Source organism: Bos indicus x Bos taurus, chromosome 10 (assembly GCF_003369695.1).
Source record: "Bos indicus x Bos taurus breed Angus x Brahman F1 hybrid chromosome 10, Bos_hybrid_MaternalHap_v2.0, whole genome shotgun sequence".
Classification (NCBI taxonomy): Eukaryota; Metazoa; Chordata; class Mammalia; order Artiodactyla; family Bovidae; genus Bos; species Bos indicus x Bos taurus.
Window position 1 is genome coordinate 79,812,571 of NC_040085.1, and position 12,700 is coordinate 79,825,270.

The following is a 12,700-nucleotide window of genomic DNA, read 5'->3' on the forward strand; positions in this document are numbered from 1 at the left end:
CACAGAACATCTCAACCAAATGATGGGAACACTAGGGTAAATGATAAATAAGCATTTGTTCTTTTAGCCACTGAGATTTGGGTTGGTTTTTTGTTTGTTTTTTACTCCAGCATAACTTAGCCTATACCAACTGATAAAGCACATGTTGAAAAGTCTGGGTTAGAACAGTTGGAAAAGAAAAAGAAAGGCATTCAAATTGGAAAAGAAGAAGTAAAATTCTCTCACTTTACACGACATGATCTTATTGGTAGAAAACCCTAAAGAAACCATTTGTAAAATGTGTTAACAACTAATTAATGATTTCAGCAAAGTTTCAGGATGCATTTCGGTACACTAGCAAAGACCAATCCAAAAAAAAAGAAGAATCAAAGAAAGAATGAAACTAAGGAACAATCCAATTTGCTATAACATCAAAAAGAATAAAAACCTAGGAGTAAACCTAACTAAGGGGGTGAAAGGCTTGTACACTGAAAATTATAAAATATTGCTAAAAGAAATCAGAGAAGATACAAAGGAATGGGAAGACTCAATAGTAATAAAATGTCCATACCACCCAGAGCAATTCAATGCAATCTTAAAAAAATCCCAATGACATTTGTTGGCAGAAACAGAAAGGAAAAAAATGCTAAAACTGATATGGAATCTCAAGGGATCCCAAACCGCCAAAACAATCTTGGAAAAGGAGAACAAACTTGGAGGCCTCAGGCTTACTGATTTCAAAACATACTACGAAGCCAAGAAGTAATCAAGACAGTGTTGTACTGACATAAAGACAGATATATAGACCAATGGAGCAACAAAGAGCCCAGAAATAAACCCACACATGCAGCCATCCCTCCGTATTAGCAGGAGATTAGTTCCAGGACCCTCAGACGCCAAAATCTGTGGATGCTCAAGTCCCTTATATAAACAGGTGATCTGTGTACAACCTACACACATCCTCCTGTATACTTCAAATCATCTCTAGACTACTTATAATACCTAATGCAACATAAATGCTATGTAAATAGTTGTCAGTTCAGTTCAGTCACTCAGTCGTATCCGACTCTCTGTGACTCCATGGACTGCAGCACACGAGGCTTCTCTGTTCGTCACGGTTGTCAGTGCTTGGCAAATTCAAATTTTACTTATTGAAATTTTCTGAGACTTTTTTCTCCCAAATATTTTTATCCCCGATTATTTGAATCTATAGGTACAATACCTTCAGATGTGGAGGGCTGACCATATTGCCAGGTGATTCTCTACAAGGGTACCAAGACTACACATGGGAAGAGGACAGTCTCTTCAACAGATGGTATTCAGAAAACTGAATAACCACATGGAAAAGAATGAAGTTAGGCTCTTACCTTATGCTCAACACAAAAATTAACTCAAAGTGGATTAAAGATCTACACTATAAAACTAGAAGACATAGGGAGAACACTTCAGAAAATTGGATATAACAATGATTTATTGGATGTGACACCAAAAGTCTAGACGGCAAAAGCAAAACTAGACAAACGGGGCTACATCAAACTTAAAAAAGTTTTTGCGTATCGAAACAAAAAGAGTGAAAAGCAATCTATGGAAATGGAGAAAATATGTGGAAATCATATATCTGATTAGGGATTAATACCCAGAATTTATAAGGAACTTCCATTACTCAACAACAATAAAAAACAACCTGATTTTTAAAATGGATAAAAGACTTGAACAGACCATTCTCTGAAGATACACATATAGCCAACAAGCACATGAACAAGATGCTTGACGTCATTGATCATGAGAGAAATGCAAATCAAAACCACAAAGAGGTATTATATATCCCATTAGGATAGTCACTGTCAAAAGAACAGAAAGTGAACAAACTTTGGTGAGGACATGGCCAATATCTTATTAACTGGAACACTTTGCACTAGAAATGTAAAATGGTACAGCTGCTATGGGAAATAGTAGTTTTTCCAAAAAAACTAAATTATAGAATTACCATATGATTTGGCAGTCTTGCTTCCCTGGTGGCTCAGAGGTTAAAGCGCCTGCCTCCAATGCAGGAGACCCAGGTTTGACCCCTGGGTCGGGAAGATCCCCTGGAGAAGGAAATGGTAACCCACTCCAATATTCTTGCCTGGAGAATCCCATGGACAGAGAAGCCTGGTAGGCTACTGTCCATAGGGTCACAAAGAGTCGGACACGACTGAGCGACTTCACTTTCACTTTCACTTTGGCAATCTTACTTCTGTGTGTGTGCAATAGAATTCAAAGTAGAATCTCAGAGAGATATGTGCACACCTATGTTCATTGCAGCATTATTCACAATAACGAAGAAGTGGAAGCAACTGAAATATCCACTTAAAAATTATAAAGATGGCAAATGTAATGTGATACAACTTTTACTACAATAAAAAAAAAATCATAAGATCAAAGTAATGCTCAGCGAGAAAAGAAAGTTTAATGATCAAATGAAGTCACATGCCCATTAAGAGTTGTTTCTTTGTTTGCTACGGTCCTGTGGGACTCATGGACCCAAGCCCTGCTGGCTTTCAGAGCTAGGTGTTTTAGGGACCCATCCCAGGGGATTGTTTAAAAGTTGGCGTACTAGATGTGGGTCCAAACCCTTCACTCCTCAGGCAGAAGCTGGGAGTTGGGGGTTCCTCCCAACTGTATGGCACTAGGCTGAGAGTGAGACTTATGGTGAGAGTGTATCCCAGCCTTTCCTACTCATTTTGAGGTATTATCTACTCAGTGTGCAGAAGTCACTGGGCTAGTTTCTGGATTTTTCTCAGAATTGCTCTGTGTGTGGTTGTACATTCTGTGTGTCCAAGGGAGGAAGGAAGTTCAGGAGCCTTCTGTCACTCTCTTTGTCCCTCTTCATAATAAGGAAAATTTTTAATTATAGAAAAATGCAAGGAAATACTCAAAAATTAATGGGGACTTGCCAAAAGAAATAGGAACCAGCTTGAAAAGGCTCATGCTGGCCAAATTCAAGACAATTTAAGGATCAAAATAATGATAGTAGTGGATTATCATGACTTTTTAATTTTATTGATATATATTTGATGTATAACCTTGTATAAATGTAAGGTGTATGATACATTGATTTTTAATAAGGAATCCACGTGTCTATAAGATACTAGAATAAATAAAGAAAATGGAAGAGATAGAGGAGTTTTTGAATAGGAATTTTACAACTAATAAATGTAGAAGGGATGATAGAAATATAATTTACAATCACCACTATTATAATTGATCCAGGCAAGAATCATCAGTGGATGCCAGAACCACTAGTGAAAAACTGTAGGGAACAAGGTATTTTCAGATCTTCAAAGTATTACCCCATAGATTATTATAGGTAACTTTAAAATAGAGAAATTTGACAAACACTTCTTTACCCAAATGATCAAACTTGATATCATTACTGATGGGACAAATTGACATAATGTACATCATGATGTGAGGTACAGAAGGATACATTAATTATGTGTATTTCCACGCCCCAAGTTAAAAAAAGAAACCTAACTGTGAGGAAACTGTGAAACCCAAAATTGAGGTACATTCTGTCAAACAGTTGGCTTGGAGTCTTAAAAAATGTCAGTGTCATGAAAGAAAAAAAAAAAAGGCTGGAGAACTGTTTTATATTAAAAGGACTAAGTAGGCATGAAAACTAAATGCAGTGTGTGATCCTTGATTACAGTCTGAATTTAATAAGAAACTGTAAAGGATATTATTGGGACAATTAAGGAAATTTAAATAATGGGCTGATTGTTAGATAATGTAATTGCATTTGTGCTAAATTTCTTTAGCATGAATATTATGTTGGGGCTTCCCAGGTGGCACTAGTGGTAAAGAACCCGCCTGCCAGTGCAGGAGATGCAAGAGCTGTGGGTTTGCTCCCTGGGTCAGGAAGATACCCTGGAGAAGGGAATGGCAACCCTCTCCAGTATTCTTGCCTGTAGAATTTCGTGAGTGCTTAGTCACTAAGTCGTGACTCTTTGCAACCCCATGAACTGTGGCCTGCCAAGTTCCTCTGTCCATGGAATTCTCCATGCAAGAATACTGGATTGGGTAGCCTATCCCTTCTCCATGTGATCCTCCCAATCCAAGGATCGAACACAGGTCCCTGCGTTGCAGGTGGATTCTTTCCTGTCTGGGCCACCAGGGAAGCCCTGTGGTAATTGCATGTGAGGATAGCCTCCATCCTAGGAAATACGCTGAACGTTTAGCTGTGAAGGGTCACAATATCTTCAAGTAACTGTTTAATGGTTTGGGGAAAAGCAGATAGATAGATGAAAGAGGGAGGGAGAGACAGAATGCAGTAAAACATCAACAAATGTTATGCCTAGATGAAGGGTATAGGGTGCTTTTTTTTTTTTTTTGGCTGTACCTCGCAGCTTGCAGGCTGTTAGTTCCCTGGCCATGTATTGAACTTGTGATCTTGTAGTGGAAGTGTGGAGTCCTAACCACTGGATCACCAGAGAGTTACCGTATTTACTTATTCTGACAACTTTTCCACAGGGTTGGCATTTTTGAAAATATAAAATTTGGTGAAAAAAATTAGTGAAAAATATAGTAGAGAGAAAAAGATGATTGACAAAGTAGGGTCAAGAGATGGACTCTAGAGCATAAAGGCCAGGATTAACTTGGGACAGAAGAGCCACTCTGAAACTAGAGGCTAGGAGGCAGGAAAAATTAGTGTGTGTGAGAAGAAGTAGGAGTTTGTGCCTACTGATCTCAACTTTCTCCACTATGTGATGTTGAAAACATCACATGTTGATCATGTTGATCTCAACTCTGTGATGTTGAAAACAAGGCCACTTATTGAGGGACGAAGCTTGGGGTAGTGGTGAAGGATTGAAATAGCCATGCGGTAAATGAGAGATGCCAATGACGCATAAATAGCAAAGTAATGTTGAATAGGCAGGCAGAACTGCAGAACCTGGATTAGTAGTGGTGCCAATTGTGTGTTATGTAGTTTCCACAGATGTATTTAACAAAATCCTTCTGGATGGATGGAATGAACTACACTTGAGAGTTTACAGGGCAAGCATGACAGTAGAAAAAAAGAGTTGAGGATGCATGCAAGAGAGGTTGAATGGATATAACACAGGTTCCAGAATTGACAGGGGGCTTCCCTGGGGGCTCAGTGGTAAAGAGTCTGCCTGCCAGTGAGGGAGACATGGGTTCAATCTCTGGTCAGGGAGGATCCCACATGCGGCTGAGCATCTAAGCCAGTGCACCACAACTGTTGAGCCTGTGCTCCAGAGCCCAGGAATCACAGCTACTGAGCCCACATGCTGCAGCTACTTAAGCCTACACATCCTAGAGCCCGTGCTTGGCAACAGGAGAAGCCACTGTAACGAGAGGCCTGAGCATCGCCACCAGAGAAGTAGCCCTCGCTCACTGCAACTAGGGAAGGCCCGTGCACAGCAGCCAAGACCCAGCACAGTCAAAGCTAAATAAATTTTAAAATTATTTTAAAAAAAGAATTAATAGGAAAGTGAAACTGTGAGAAGAGTGTTGATTGGGAAAAGGGGAATCAGCCAAGGGACAGGAGGCTAAAGACGGTTGGTGAACAGATATATTAAAAATTAGGAAATGAGCGGGCTATATAAACAAAAGATTGAGATAGGTAATTAGAATATAAGATAGTAGAAGTGGAACTATTCCAGCAGAGATAAGGACTAATCCTGTATTATGGGTACCAATTGTGATAAAGAATTTGAGACTGACATGGTAAAAGAACTTTGAGCCTAAATTGTTCAGTGGGTTATCCATCTGTGTATTGAACAGAAAGCTAGCATGAATAATACACCTACAGAGCAATCACCTTCAATATTAATTGCCAAATTGGTACTTCATGATGGTGGAGCTCTACACCAAGGTCACAGGTGTGGAGCCCTGTACCAAGGTCACACAATAAAAATCTCTGGAACAGACCAAGCCCCATAGCAACTATTGCCATGATCCTTTGGATCTAAACTAGCCCATTTCCTGATCCCATACTATGTAAAATACCCACCCTATTATCCACCTTATAGCATCCTAACTAATCACCTAATGCCACCATTCCAGTAGGAATTTTCTCTGTCTTGAGGCTATAAAAGTTGGCTGCTAGCCTGCAAGAGGGTTTGGCTCTCCCCATCTAATAAACTTTATTCTCCTCTCACTCTGCCTGGTGTCTGGAAATTCTCTTCCAACCCACACATGGACCACGGCAATAATCAGCAAACTCAACTACTATTAATTGAGCCAAGGGTAGGGCATCATACCCACATACATCTAACATAGAAATTGGTGGTTAAGGAAACAGAGACTGTCTTTGGGGAACTTAGATCTCAAAACATGGAGAGTTGAACAGCTACGGCAAGATTAGAAATCGTACATAAACACAAGCAGGGATACACTTGCCACAAGAGTAGCAAGATGGCAAAGTCCTGGGATAAGAAGTGATCAAGAACTTACTAATGCTGAGGGAGTGACAGCTAGGTCTAAGTATCTCTTCTGGATTATGACCTTAAAAGGCAAGCTCCTTAAAGGTATGCACCCCTAACCCATTCTACCTCCCCATGGACTAGAGGCAGATTTGCTGGCAGGAGCCAGAGCAGCCACTTTGAACTCAGAGATGGAAGCTTTATGCTGAAGATGACAACTATGGACTGCTTACCTCTGAATTGTTCTGTGAGTGAAAATGAACTTTGGTTTAACCTACGGTACTTCAGTTTCTCATTGCTACAGGAGTTTAGACTACTTCTTAATTAATATATTAATATTATACATATTTAAAAATCATTCCTGGTTTACCCTTGCTCAGAAAGCCTGAGTTTATTCTCTCTGAAGATCTTTTTGGTGGTGTTCTTTTTGCATTTGATTGATAATGCTAATATCTTTTTTTTTTTGCCTGGACTTTGAGTCCATTTGCCTGAAAATGGAGGCCCTTCCCCCAGTGGAGCGGGTATTTCTTGCTTTTGTTTGCTCATATCCATTCCTCCTAACTGTACCTAGACTTTTTTTCTTGGGGTATTAACACTTTCCCAAATTGTGTGCAGTTGTATTAGGATTTATATCAGAAAGCCCAATCTTTTCACCGTAGAGGCTGAAGAGAGAACTGGAGGCTCCTTCTTCCAGATCCTTCTTTTCACCACCCTCACAGATCTGAGAAGGCATTGAGTAGCTGAAGGGGGAAAATAATAGAGTTTAACCTTGTTCTGTACAATATCCAGCACTTTAATAGTTGGATAGGTCCTGGCTTGGCTTTTTGCTCCTAGGCCTAGTTGCAATGGCCTTCTTGTCTATTCTGTGCCTTATACAATATCTTTCCAAACACATTTCTTTTAAAGTTTTAGCTGCTGTTATGGACAACATCCAAAGAACTGTAACAGATACAGGTTACAGGCTCTCCTAAACTGTGCAGATCTATTGGAAATGGAGGACTGACCACATGCAATTGAGACTATTGATGAACACTTATGGGGCTTGCCAGGTGGCACTAGTGGTAAAGAACCTGCCTGTCAAGGTAGGAGACATAAGAGACAGGGGTTCAATCCCTGGGTTGGGAAGATCCCCTGGAGGAGGGCCTGGCAGCCACTCCAGTATTCTTGCCTGGAGAATCCCAAGGACAGAGGACCCTGGCAGGCAAAGAGTCAGACATGACTGAAGCACGCACACATGAACACCTATGGGTTTTTTTTTTTTTTTTTAGAATAAAGTGAAAGCGTAATATCATGGTTATAAGAAGGGGAAGAAGTACTCATATTGTCAAGTTTATGTATGACCAGGTTAACCTGAGTATACACACTATCCTTCTGAAATCTTAGGGGTGCATAGATCCAATAGCAGATAATTTGCTTTTAGATCCTGTTTAGAATGGTTCAAACTGCAAAGAGGGTAGCAGGGATTTCTAGTCCACAAAATAATATGCAAGTCACTAGCCAATCAGAATACAGCTTCAAACCACTAACCAATCAAATGTTGTCTCCTCATCCCAGCCCTCACCCTTGTAACAGCAAGAATGAAACATAAGGAGAGAAGTGCAGCTGGATTATAAACCTAAGCCAGAGAAGACTCATGTGTTGATTTTGACAGCCTTGGCAATTAACAGCTGACTTCCTCTAGAGTCTCCCACACAGAACCTCCCATGTGATTTGTGCTTTAACTCATCCCTTACTTCATTTTGAATAAGATTATGATTTCATGGCTCTGATCAGTCACTCAGTCGTGTCTGACTCTTTGTGACCTCATGAACCGCTGCACACCAGGCCTCCCTGTTCATCACCAACTCCCGGAGTCCACTCAAACCCATGTCCATCGAGTCGGTGATGCCATTCAACCATCTCATCCTCTGTGCCATTCAACCATCTCATCCTCTGTCGTCCCCTTCTCCTCCTGCCCTCAATCTTTCCCAGCATCAGGGTCTTTTCCAATGAGTCAACTCTTCGCATCAGGTGGCCAAAGTATTGGAGTTTCAGCTTCAACATCAGTCCTTCTAACGAACATCCAGGACTGATCTCCTTTAGGATGGACTGGTTGGATCTCCTTGCAGTCCAAGGGACTCTCAAGAGTCTTCTCCAACACCACAGTTCAAAAGCATCAATTCTTCGGTGCTCAGCTTCCTTTATAGTCCAACTCTCACATCCATACATGACCACTGAAAAACCGTAGCCTTGACTAGACGGACCTTTGTTGGCAAAGTAATGTCTCTGCTTTTTAATATGCTTTCCTTCCAAGGAGTAAGTGTCTTTTAATTTCATGGCTGCAATCACCATCTGCAGTGATTTTGGAGCCCAGAAAAATAAAGTCAGCCACTGTTTCCCCATCTATTTGCCATGAAGTGATGGGACCAGATGCCAACCACTGTTTCCCATCTATTTGCCATGAAGTGATGGGACCAGATGCCATGATCTTAGTTTTCTGAATGTTGAGCTTTAAGCCAACTTTTTCACTCTCCTCTTTCACTTTCATCAAGAGGCTCTTTAGTTCCCCTTCACTTTCTGCCATAAGGGTGGTGTCACCTGCATATCTGAGGTTACTGATATTTATCCCAGCAATCTTGATTCCAGCTTGTGCTTCCTCCAGCCCAGCGTTTCTCATGATGTACTCTGCATATAAGCTAAATAAGCAGGGTGACAATATACAGCCTTGATGTACTCCTTTTCCTATTTGGAACCAGTCTGTTGTTCCATGTCCAGTTCTAACTGTTGCTTCCTGATCTGCATATAGGTTTCTCAAGAGGCAGGTCAGGTGGTCTGGTATTCCCATCTCTTTCATAATTTTCCACAATTTATTTTGATCCACACAGTCAAAGGCTTTGGCATAGTCAATAAAACAGAAAGAGATGTTTTTCTGGAACTCTCTTGCTTTTTCCATGATCCAGCAGATGTTGGCAATATGGGTCTTTAGGTTTTGTATTCTAGATTAGAAAAATGAGTCTCTAAAAAACGGGCTTGGGGTTGGATTGCAGGAGGCTAGGGGTCAATCTCTGGGTCAGGAAGATCCCCTGGAGAAGGAAATAGCAACCCACTCCAACATTCTTGCCTGAAAAATCCCATGGACAGAGGAGCCTGGCAGGCTACAGCCCATGGGGTCATAAGAGTTGGACACGACCTAGCAACTAAATCACCACCACCACATTTTTATTGTTCTTTACTCTTTGCATTCTAGATTAGTAAAACTAGTCTCTAAAAAATGGGCTTGAGGTAGGTCATATAATGTGAATTCAATGTTATTAAAACATCATGAGAAGAGTATCACACAAACAATGAGGCTTCCTTTAAAGAATTTTCTGGAGACAGGGGTTCTGTATAATGAAGATTGCTGTGACTTCTGAAAATTAATTGTGCAAGCTACAAGACTGGAATGGCCAACTGTATGTTAGTTCCCCCAGAGTAAGAATGTAAGGGATAAGATTTCCTTTAGCATCTAGAACAATGCTGAAATTTATCTCAAAACAATGAGGGAAATGTGGAAGGACCTGTTTTAAACATCAGTGCTGTTTCCCCTTGTGGAAGAGATGAAAGACCCCTGTTGCGGGAGGGGTTCTGGATAGATGGCCTGACAGCAAGAACCTACCATGCCAGGTAGGAAAGGAAAAGGCCAAGAGAAAGGTTTCCACCTTTGGCCATCTAATCTCATCTTTCTCAGTTTACCACTATCATCACTTTTCTTCTCCTTCCCACTCTTTTAAAAACTTAAAACTTGTGAGGTATAAAACACACAATCAGAAAGCGGCAAAGGATAAATTTACAGCTCAGTAAGTTTTAACAAGGAAATATTTGCATAATTACCACTTGGTTCAAGAATTAGAACATCGTTAGCCCTTTAAAGCCCTACCTATGGGACTTCCCTGGCAGTCCAGTGGTTACCTTCCAATGCTTCCAATGCAGGGGACGTGGGTTCGATCCCTGGTTGGGGAACAAGATCCCATAAGTCACCCTGCAACTGGAGAAGCCCACATACAGCAACAAAAAGATTCTGCATGCAGCAAGGAAGATCCCACCTGCTGACCCTAAAACCAGATACAGCCAAATAAATAAGTAAATATTAAATACAAAACAAAAAACCCTACTTGTGACCCATCCCAGTCACTAACATTTTCCTTCTCCCCAAAGGCACTATCTTCACTTCAACATTATGATTTCATTTTGCCTATTTTTGAACAATCTGTAAAGTCAATTTTACAGTAAATATTCTTTGGAACTTCTGTCTTTCACAGTCTTCCTGGAGGTACATTATTGAATTATACAAACAGTGAAGTGTTCAAATAAAAAATAGTATAGATGATGAATTGCTCATAAACCCAGCCTAGATATGCAACCAGCACCCAGATGAAGAATCAGCATCAGCAAGTCCCTTTCTGCCCCCTTCAGTCACTGTCCCTCCACTGTCCTAAATTCCAACACTATATATCAATTTTACCTATTTTTGAATGTATATATGTGCAAACGTATAGTATATATTCTTTTCTGTCTAGCTGCTTTTGCTCAACATTGTGCGATTCATCTGAGTTTGTTTCATGTAGTTTTGGATCATTCTTTCTTTGGTGTTTTGTATTTCCTTGTAAAGTATACAAATTTGGTTATCTATTCTAGTGCAGGTGGACATTTGTGTTGCTCTCCAGTTTTCAGTCATTACAAGTAGTATTTGCTATGAATATTCTTATACATGTCTTTTGGTGAACATATATATATATATATATATGTATGCATTTCTGTTGGTTATATGCTTTGTTGGAGTGGGATTCCCAGGTCATAGGCTCTGGGGCTGCTCAGCTTTACTAGATAGTGCCACAGTATTTCAGAGTGGTCATCCCAATTTACACTCCCACTGGCAGTGTTTGTTCCACCTGTTCCATCCCTTGGCTTGCAGCTGCATGACTCCATTTCTGCCTTCAGCATCACATGGCATTCTCTCTGTGTGCTGTCTTCAAATGGTCATCTTATAAGGAGCCTAGTCACATTGGATAGGGGCCCATCCTACTCCTGTATGACCTCATCTTAACAAACAACACCTGGGACCACCCTATGTCCAAATGAGGTCACATTCTGAGGTGCTGGGGGTGAGGACCTAAAAATCTTTTAGGGGTGGGGGAGGAACAAAATTCAACGCTTAACAGATGTGATAGTAGTGAACATCTGTTCTTGATCTCAGTGGGAAAACTTTCAACTTTTCAGCATTGTGATGTCTGCTGTAGTTTTCTTAGTAAGTACTCTGTGTATAAGATCAAGGAAGTTTCCTTTTATTTCTGACTTGCAAATCTTTTTAAAAATTAAAAGTGGATGGGACTTCCCTGGTGGTTCAGTGGCTAAGATACCGTGCTCCCCACGCAGGGGGCCTGCGTTCCATCTCTGATCAGGGAATTAGATCCCACATGCCACAACTAAAGATCCTGCATGCCGCACCTATGACCTGACGCAGCCAAATTTATTAATTAAGAAAGTAAATAGTTTTAAAAAAATCATAAATGGAGAACTTCCCTGGTGGTTCAGTGGTTAAGAATCTGCCTGCCAATACAGGGGACACTGATTTGGCCCCTGGTCAGGGAAGATCCCACATGCAGTGCGGCAACTAAACCTGTGTGACACAACTGTGCGTCTGCATGCCTAGAGTTCCGGCTCCACAACAAGAGAAGACGTTGCAAGGAGAAGCCTGTGCACGGCAACTAGAGGAGCCCCTGCTTGCAACTAGAGAAAGCCTGCACACAGTGGGCCCCAAGGCAGCCCCCCCCACCAAAAAAAAAATGGATACTGAAATTTATCACATTCTTTTTCTGCATCTAATGAGATTATTTTCTCATTAATCATAAAAATCTTTCTCCTTAAGCCCGTTCTATAGGAAATTACATTTATTTCTATAGTTTTCAAGAATTTCAATTGAAAATATTAAAATTACAAGTAAGTGGGTTTCTGAGTTGGGTAATGTTCTGTCTCTTGATCTGAACACAAGAGTGATTGGTTTGTGAAAATTCACTTAGCTGTATGTATGATTTGCAATTATAGGTATGCACTTTATATTTCAATAAAAATTAAAAGGCACACAACTAAATTTCTATTTGAGAATGAAAAGCTCTTCTGAAGGATACTTAGTTGCCCCACTTTCTACTCACATTCCCCTCCTAAGAGAGGTGAAGATCTGGGTTGTTAGGATAGAAGCAATGTCAAATCTTTGAGTGATGCAGAACTGACACGTTGACACAGTTAACAGTCTCATAGTTTTTTGTTTTGTTTTTCAG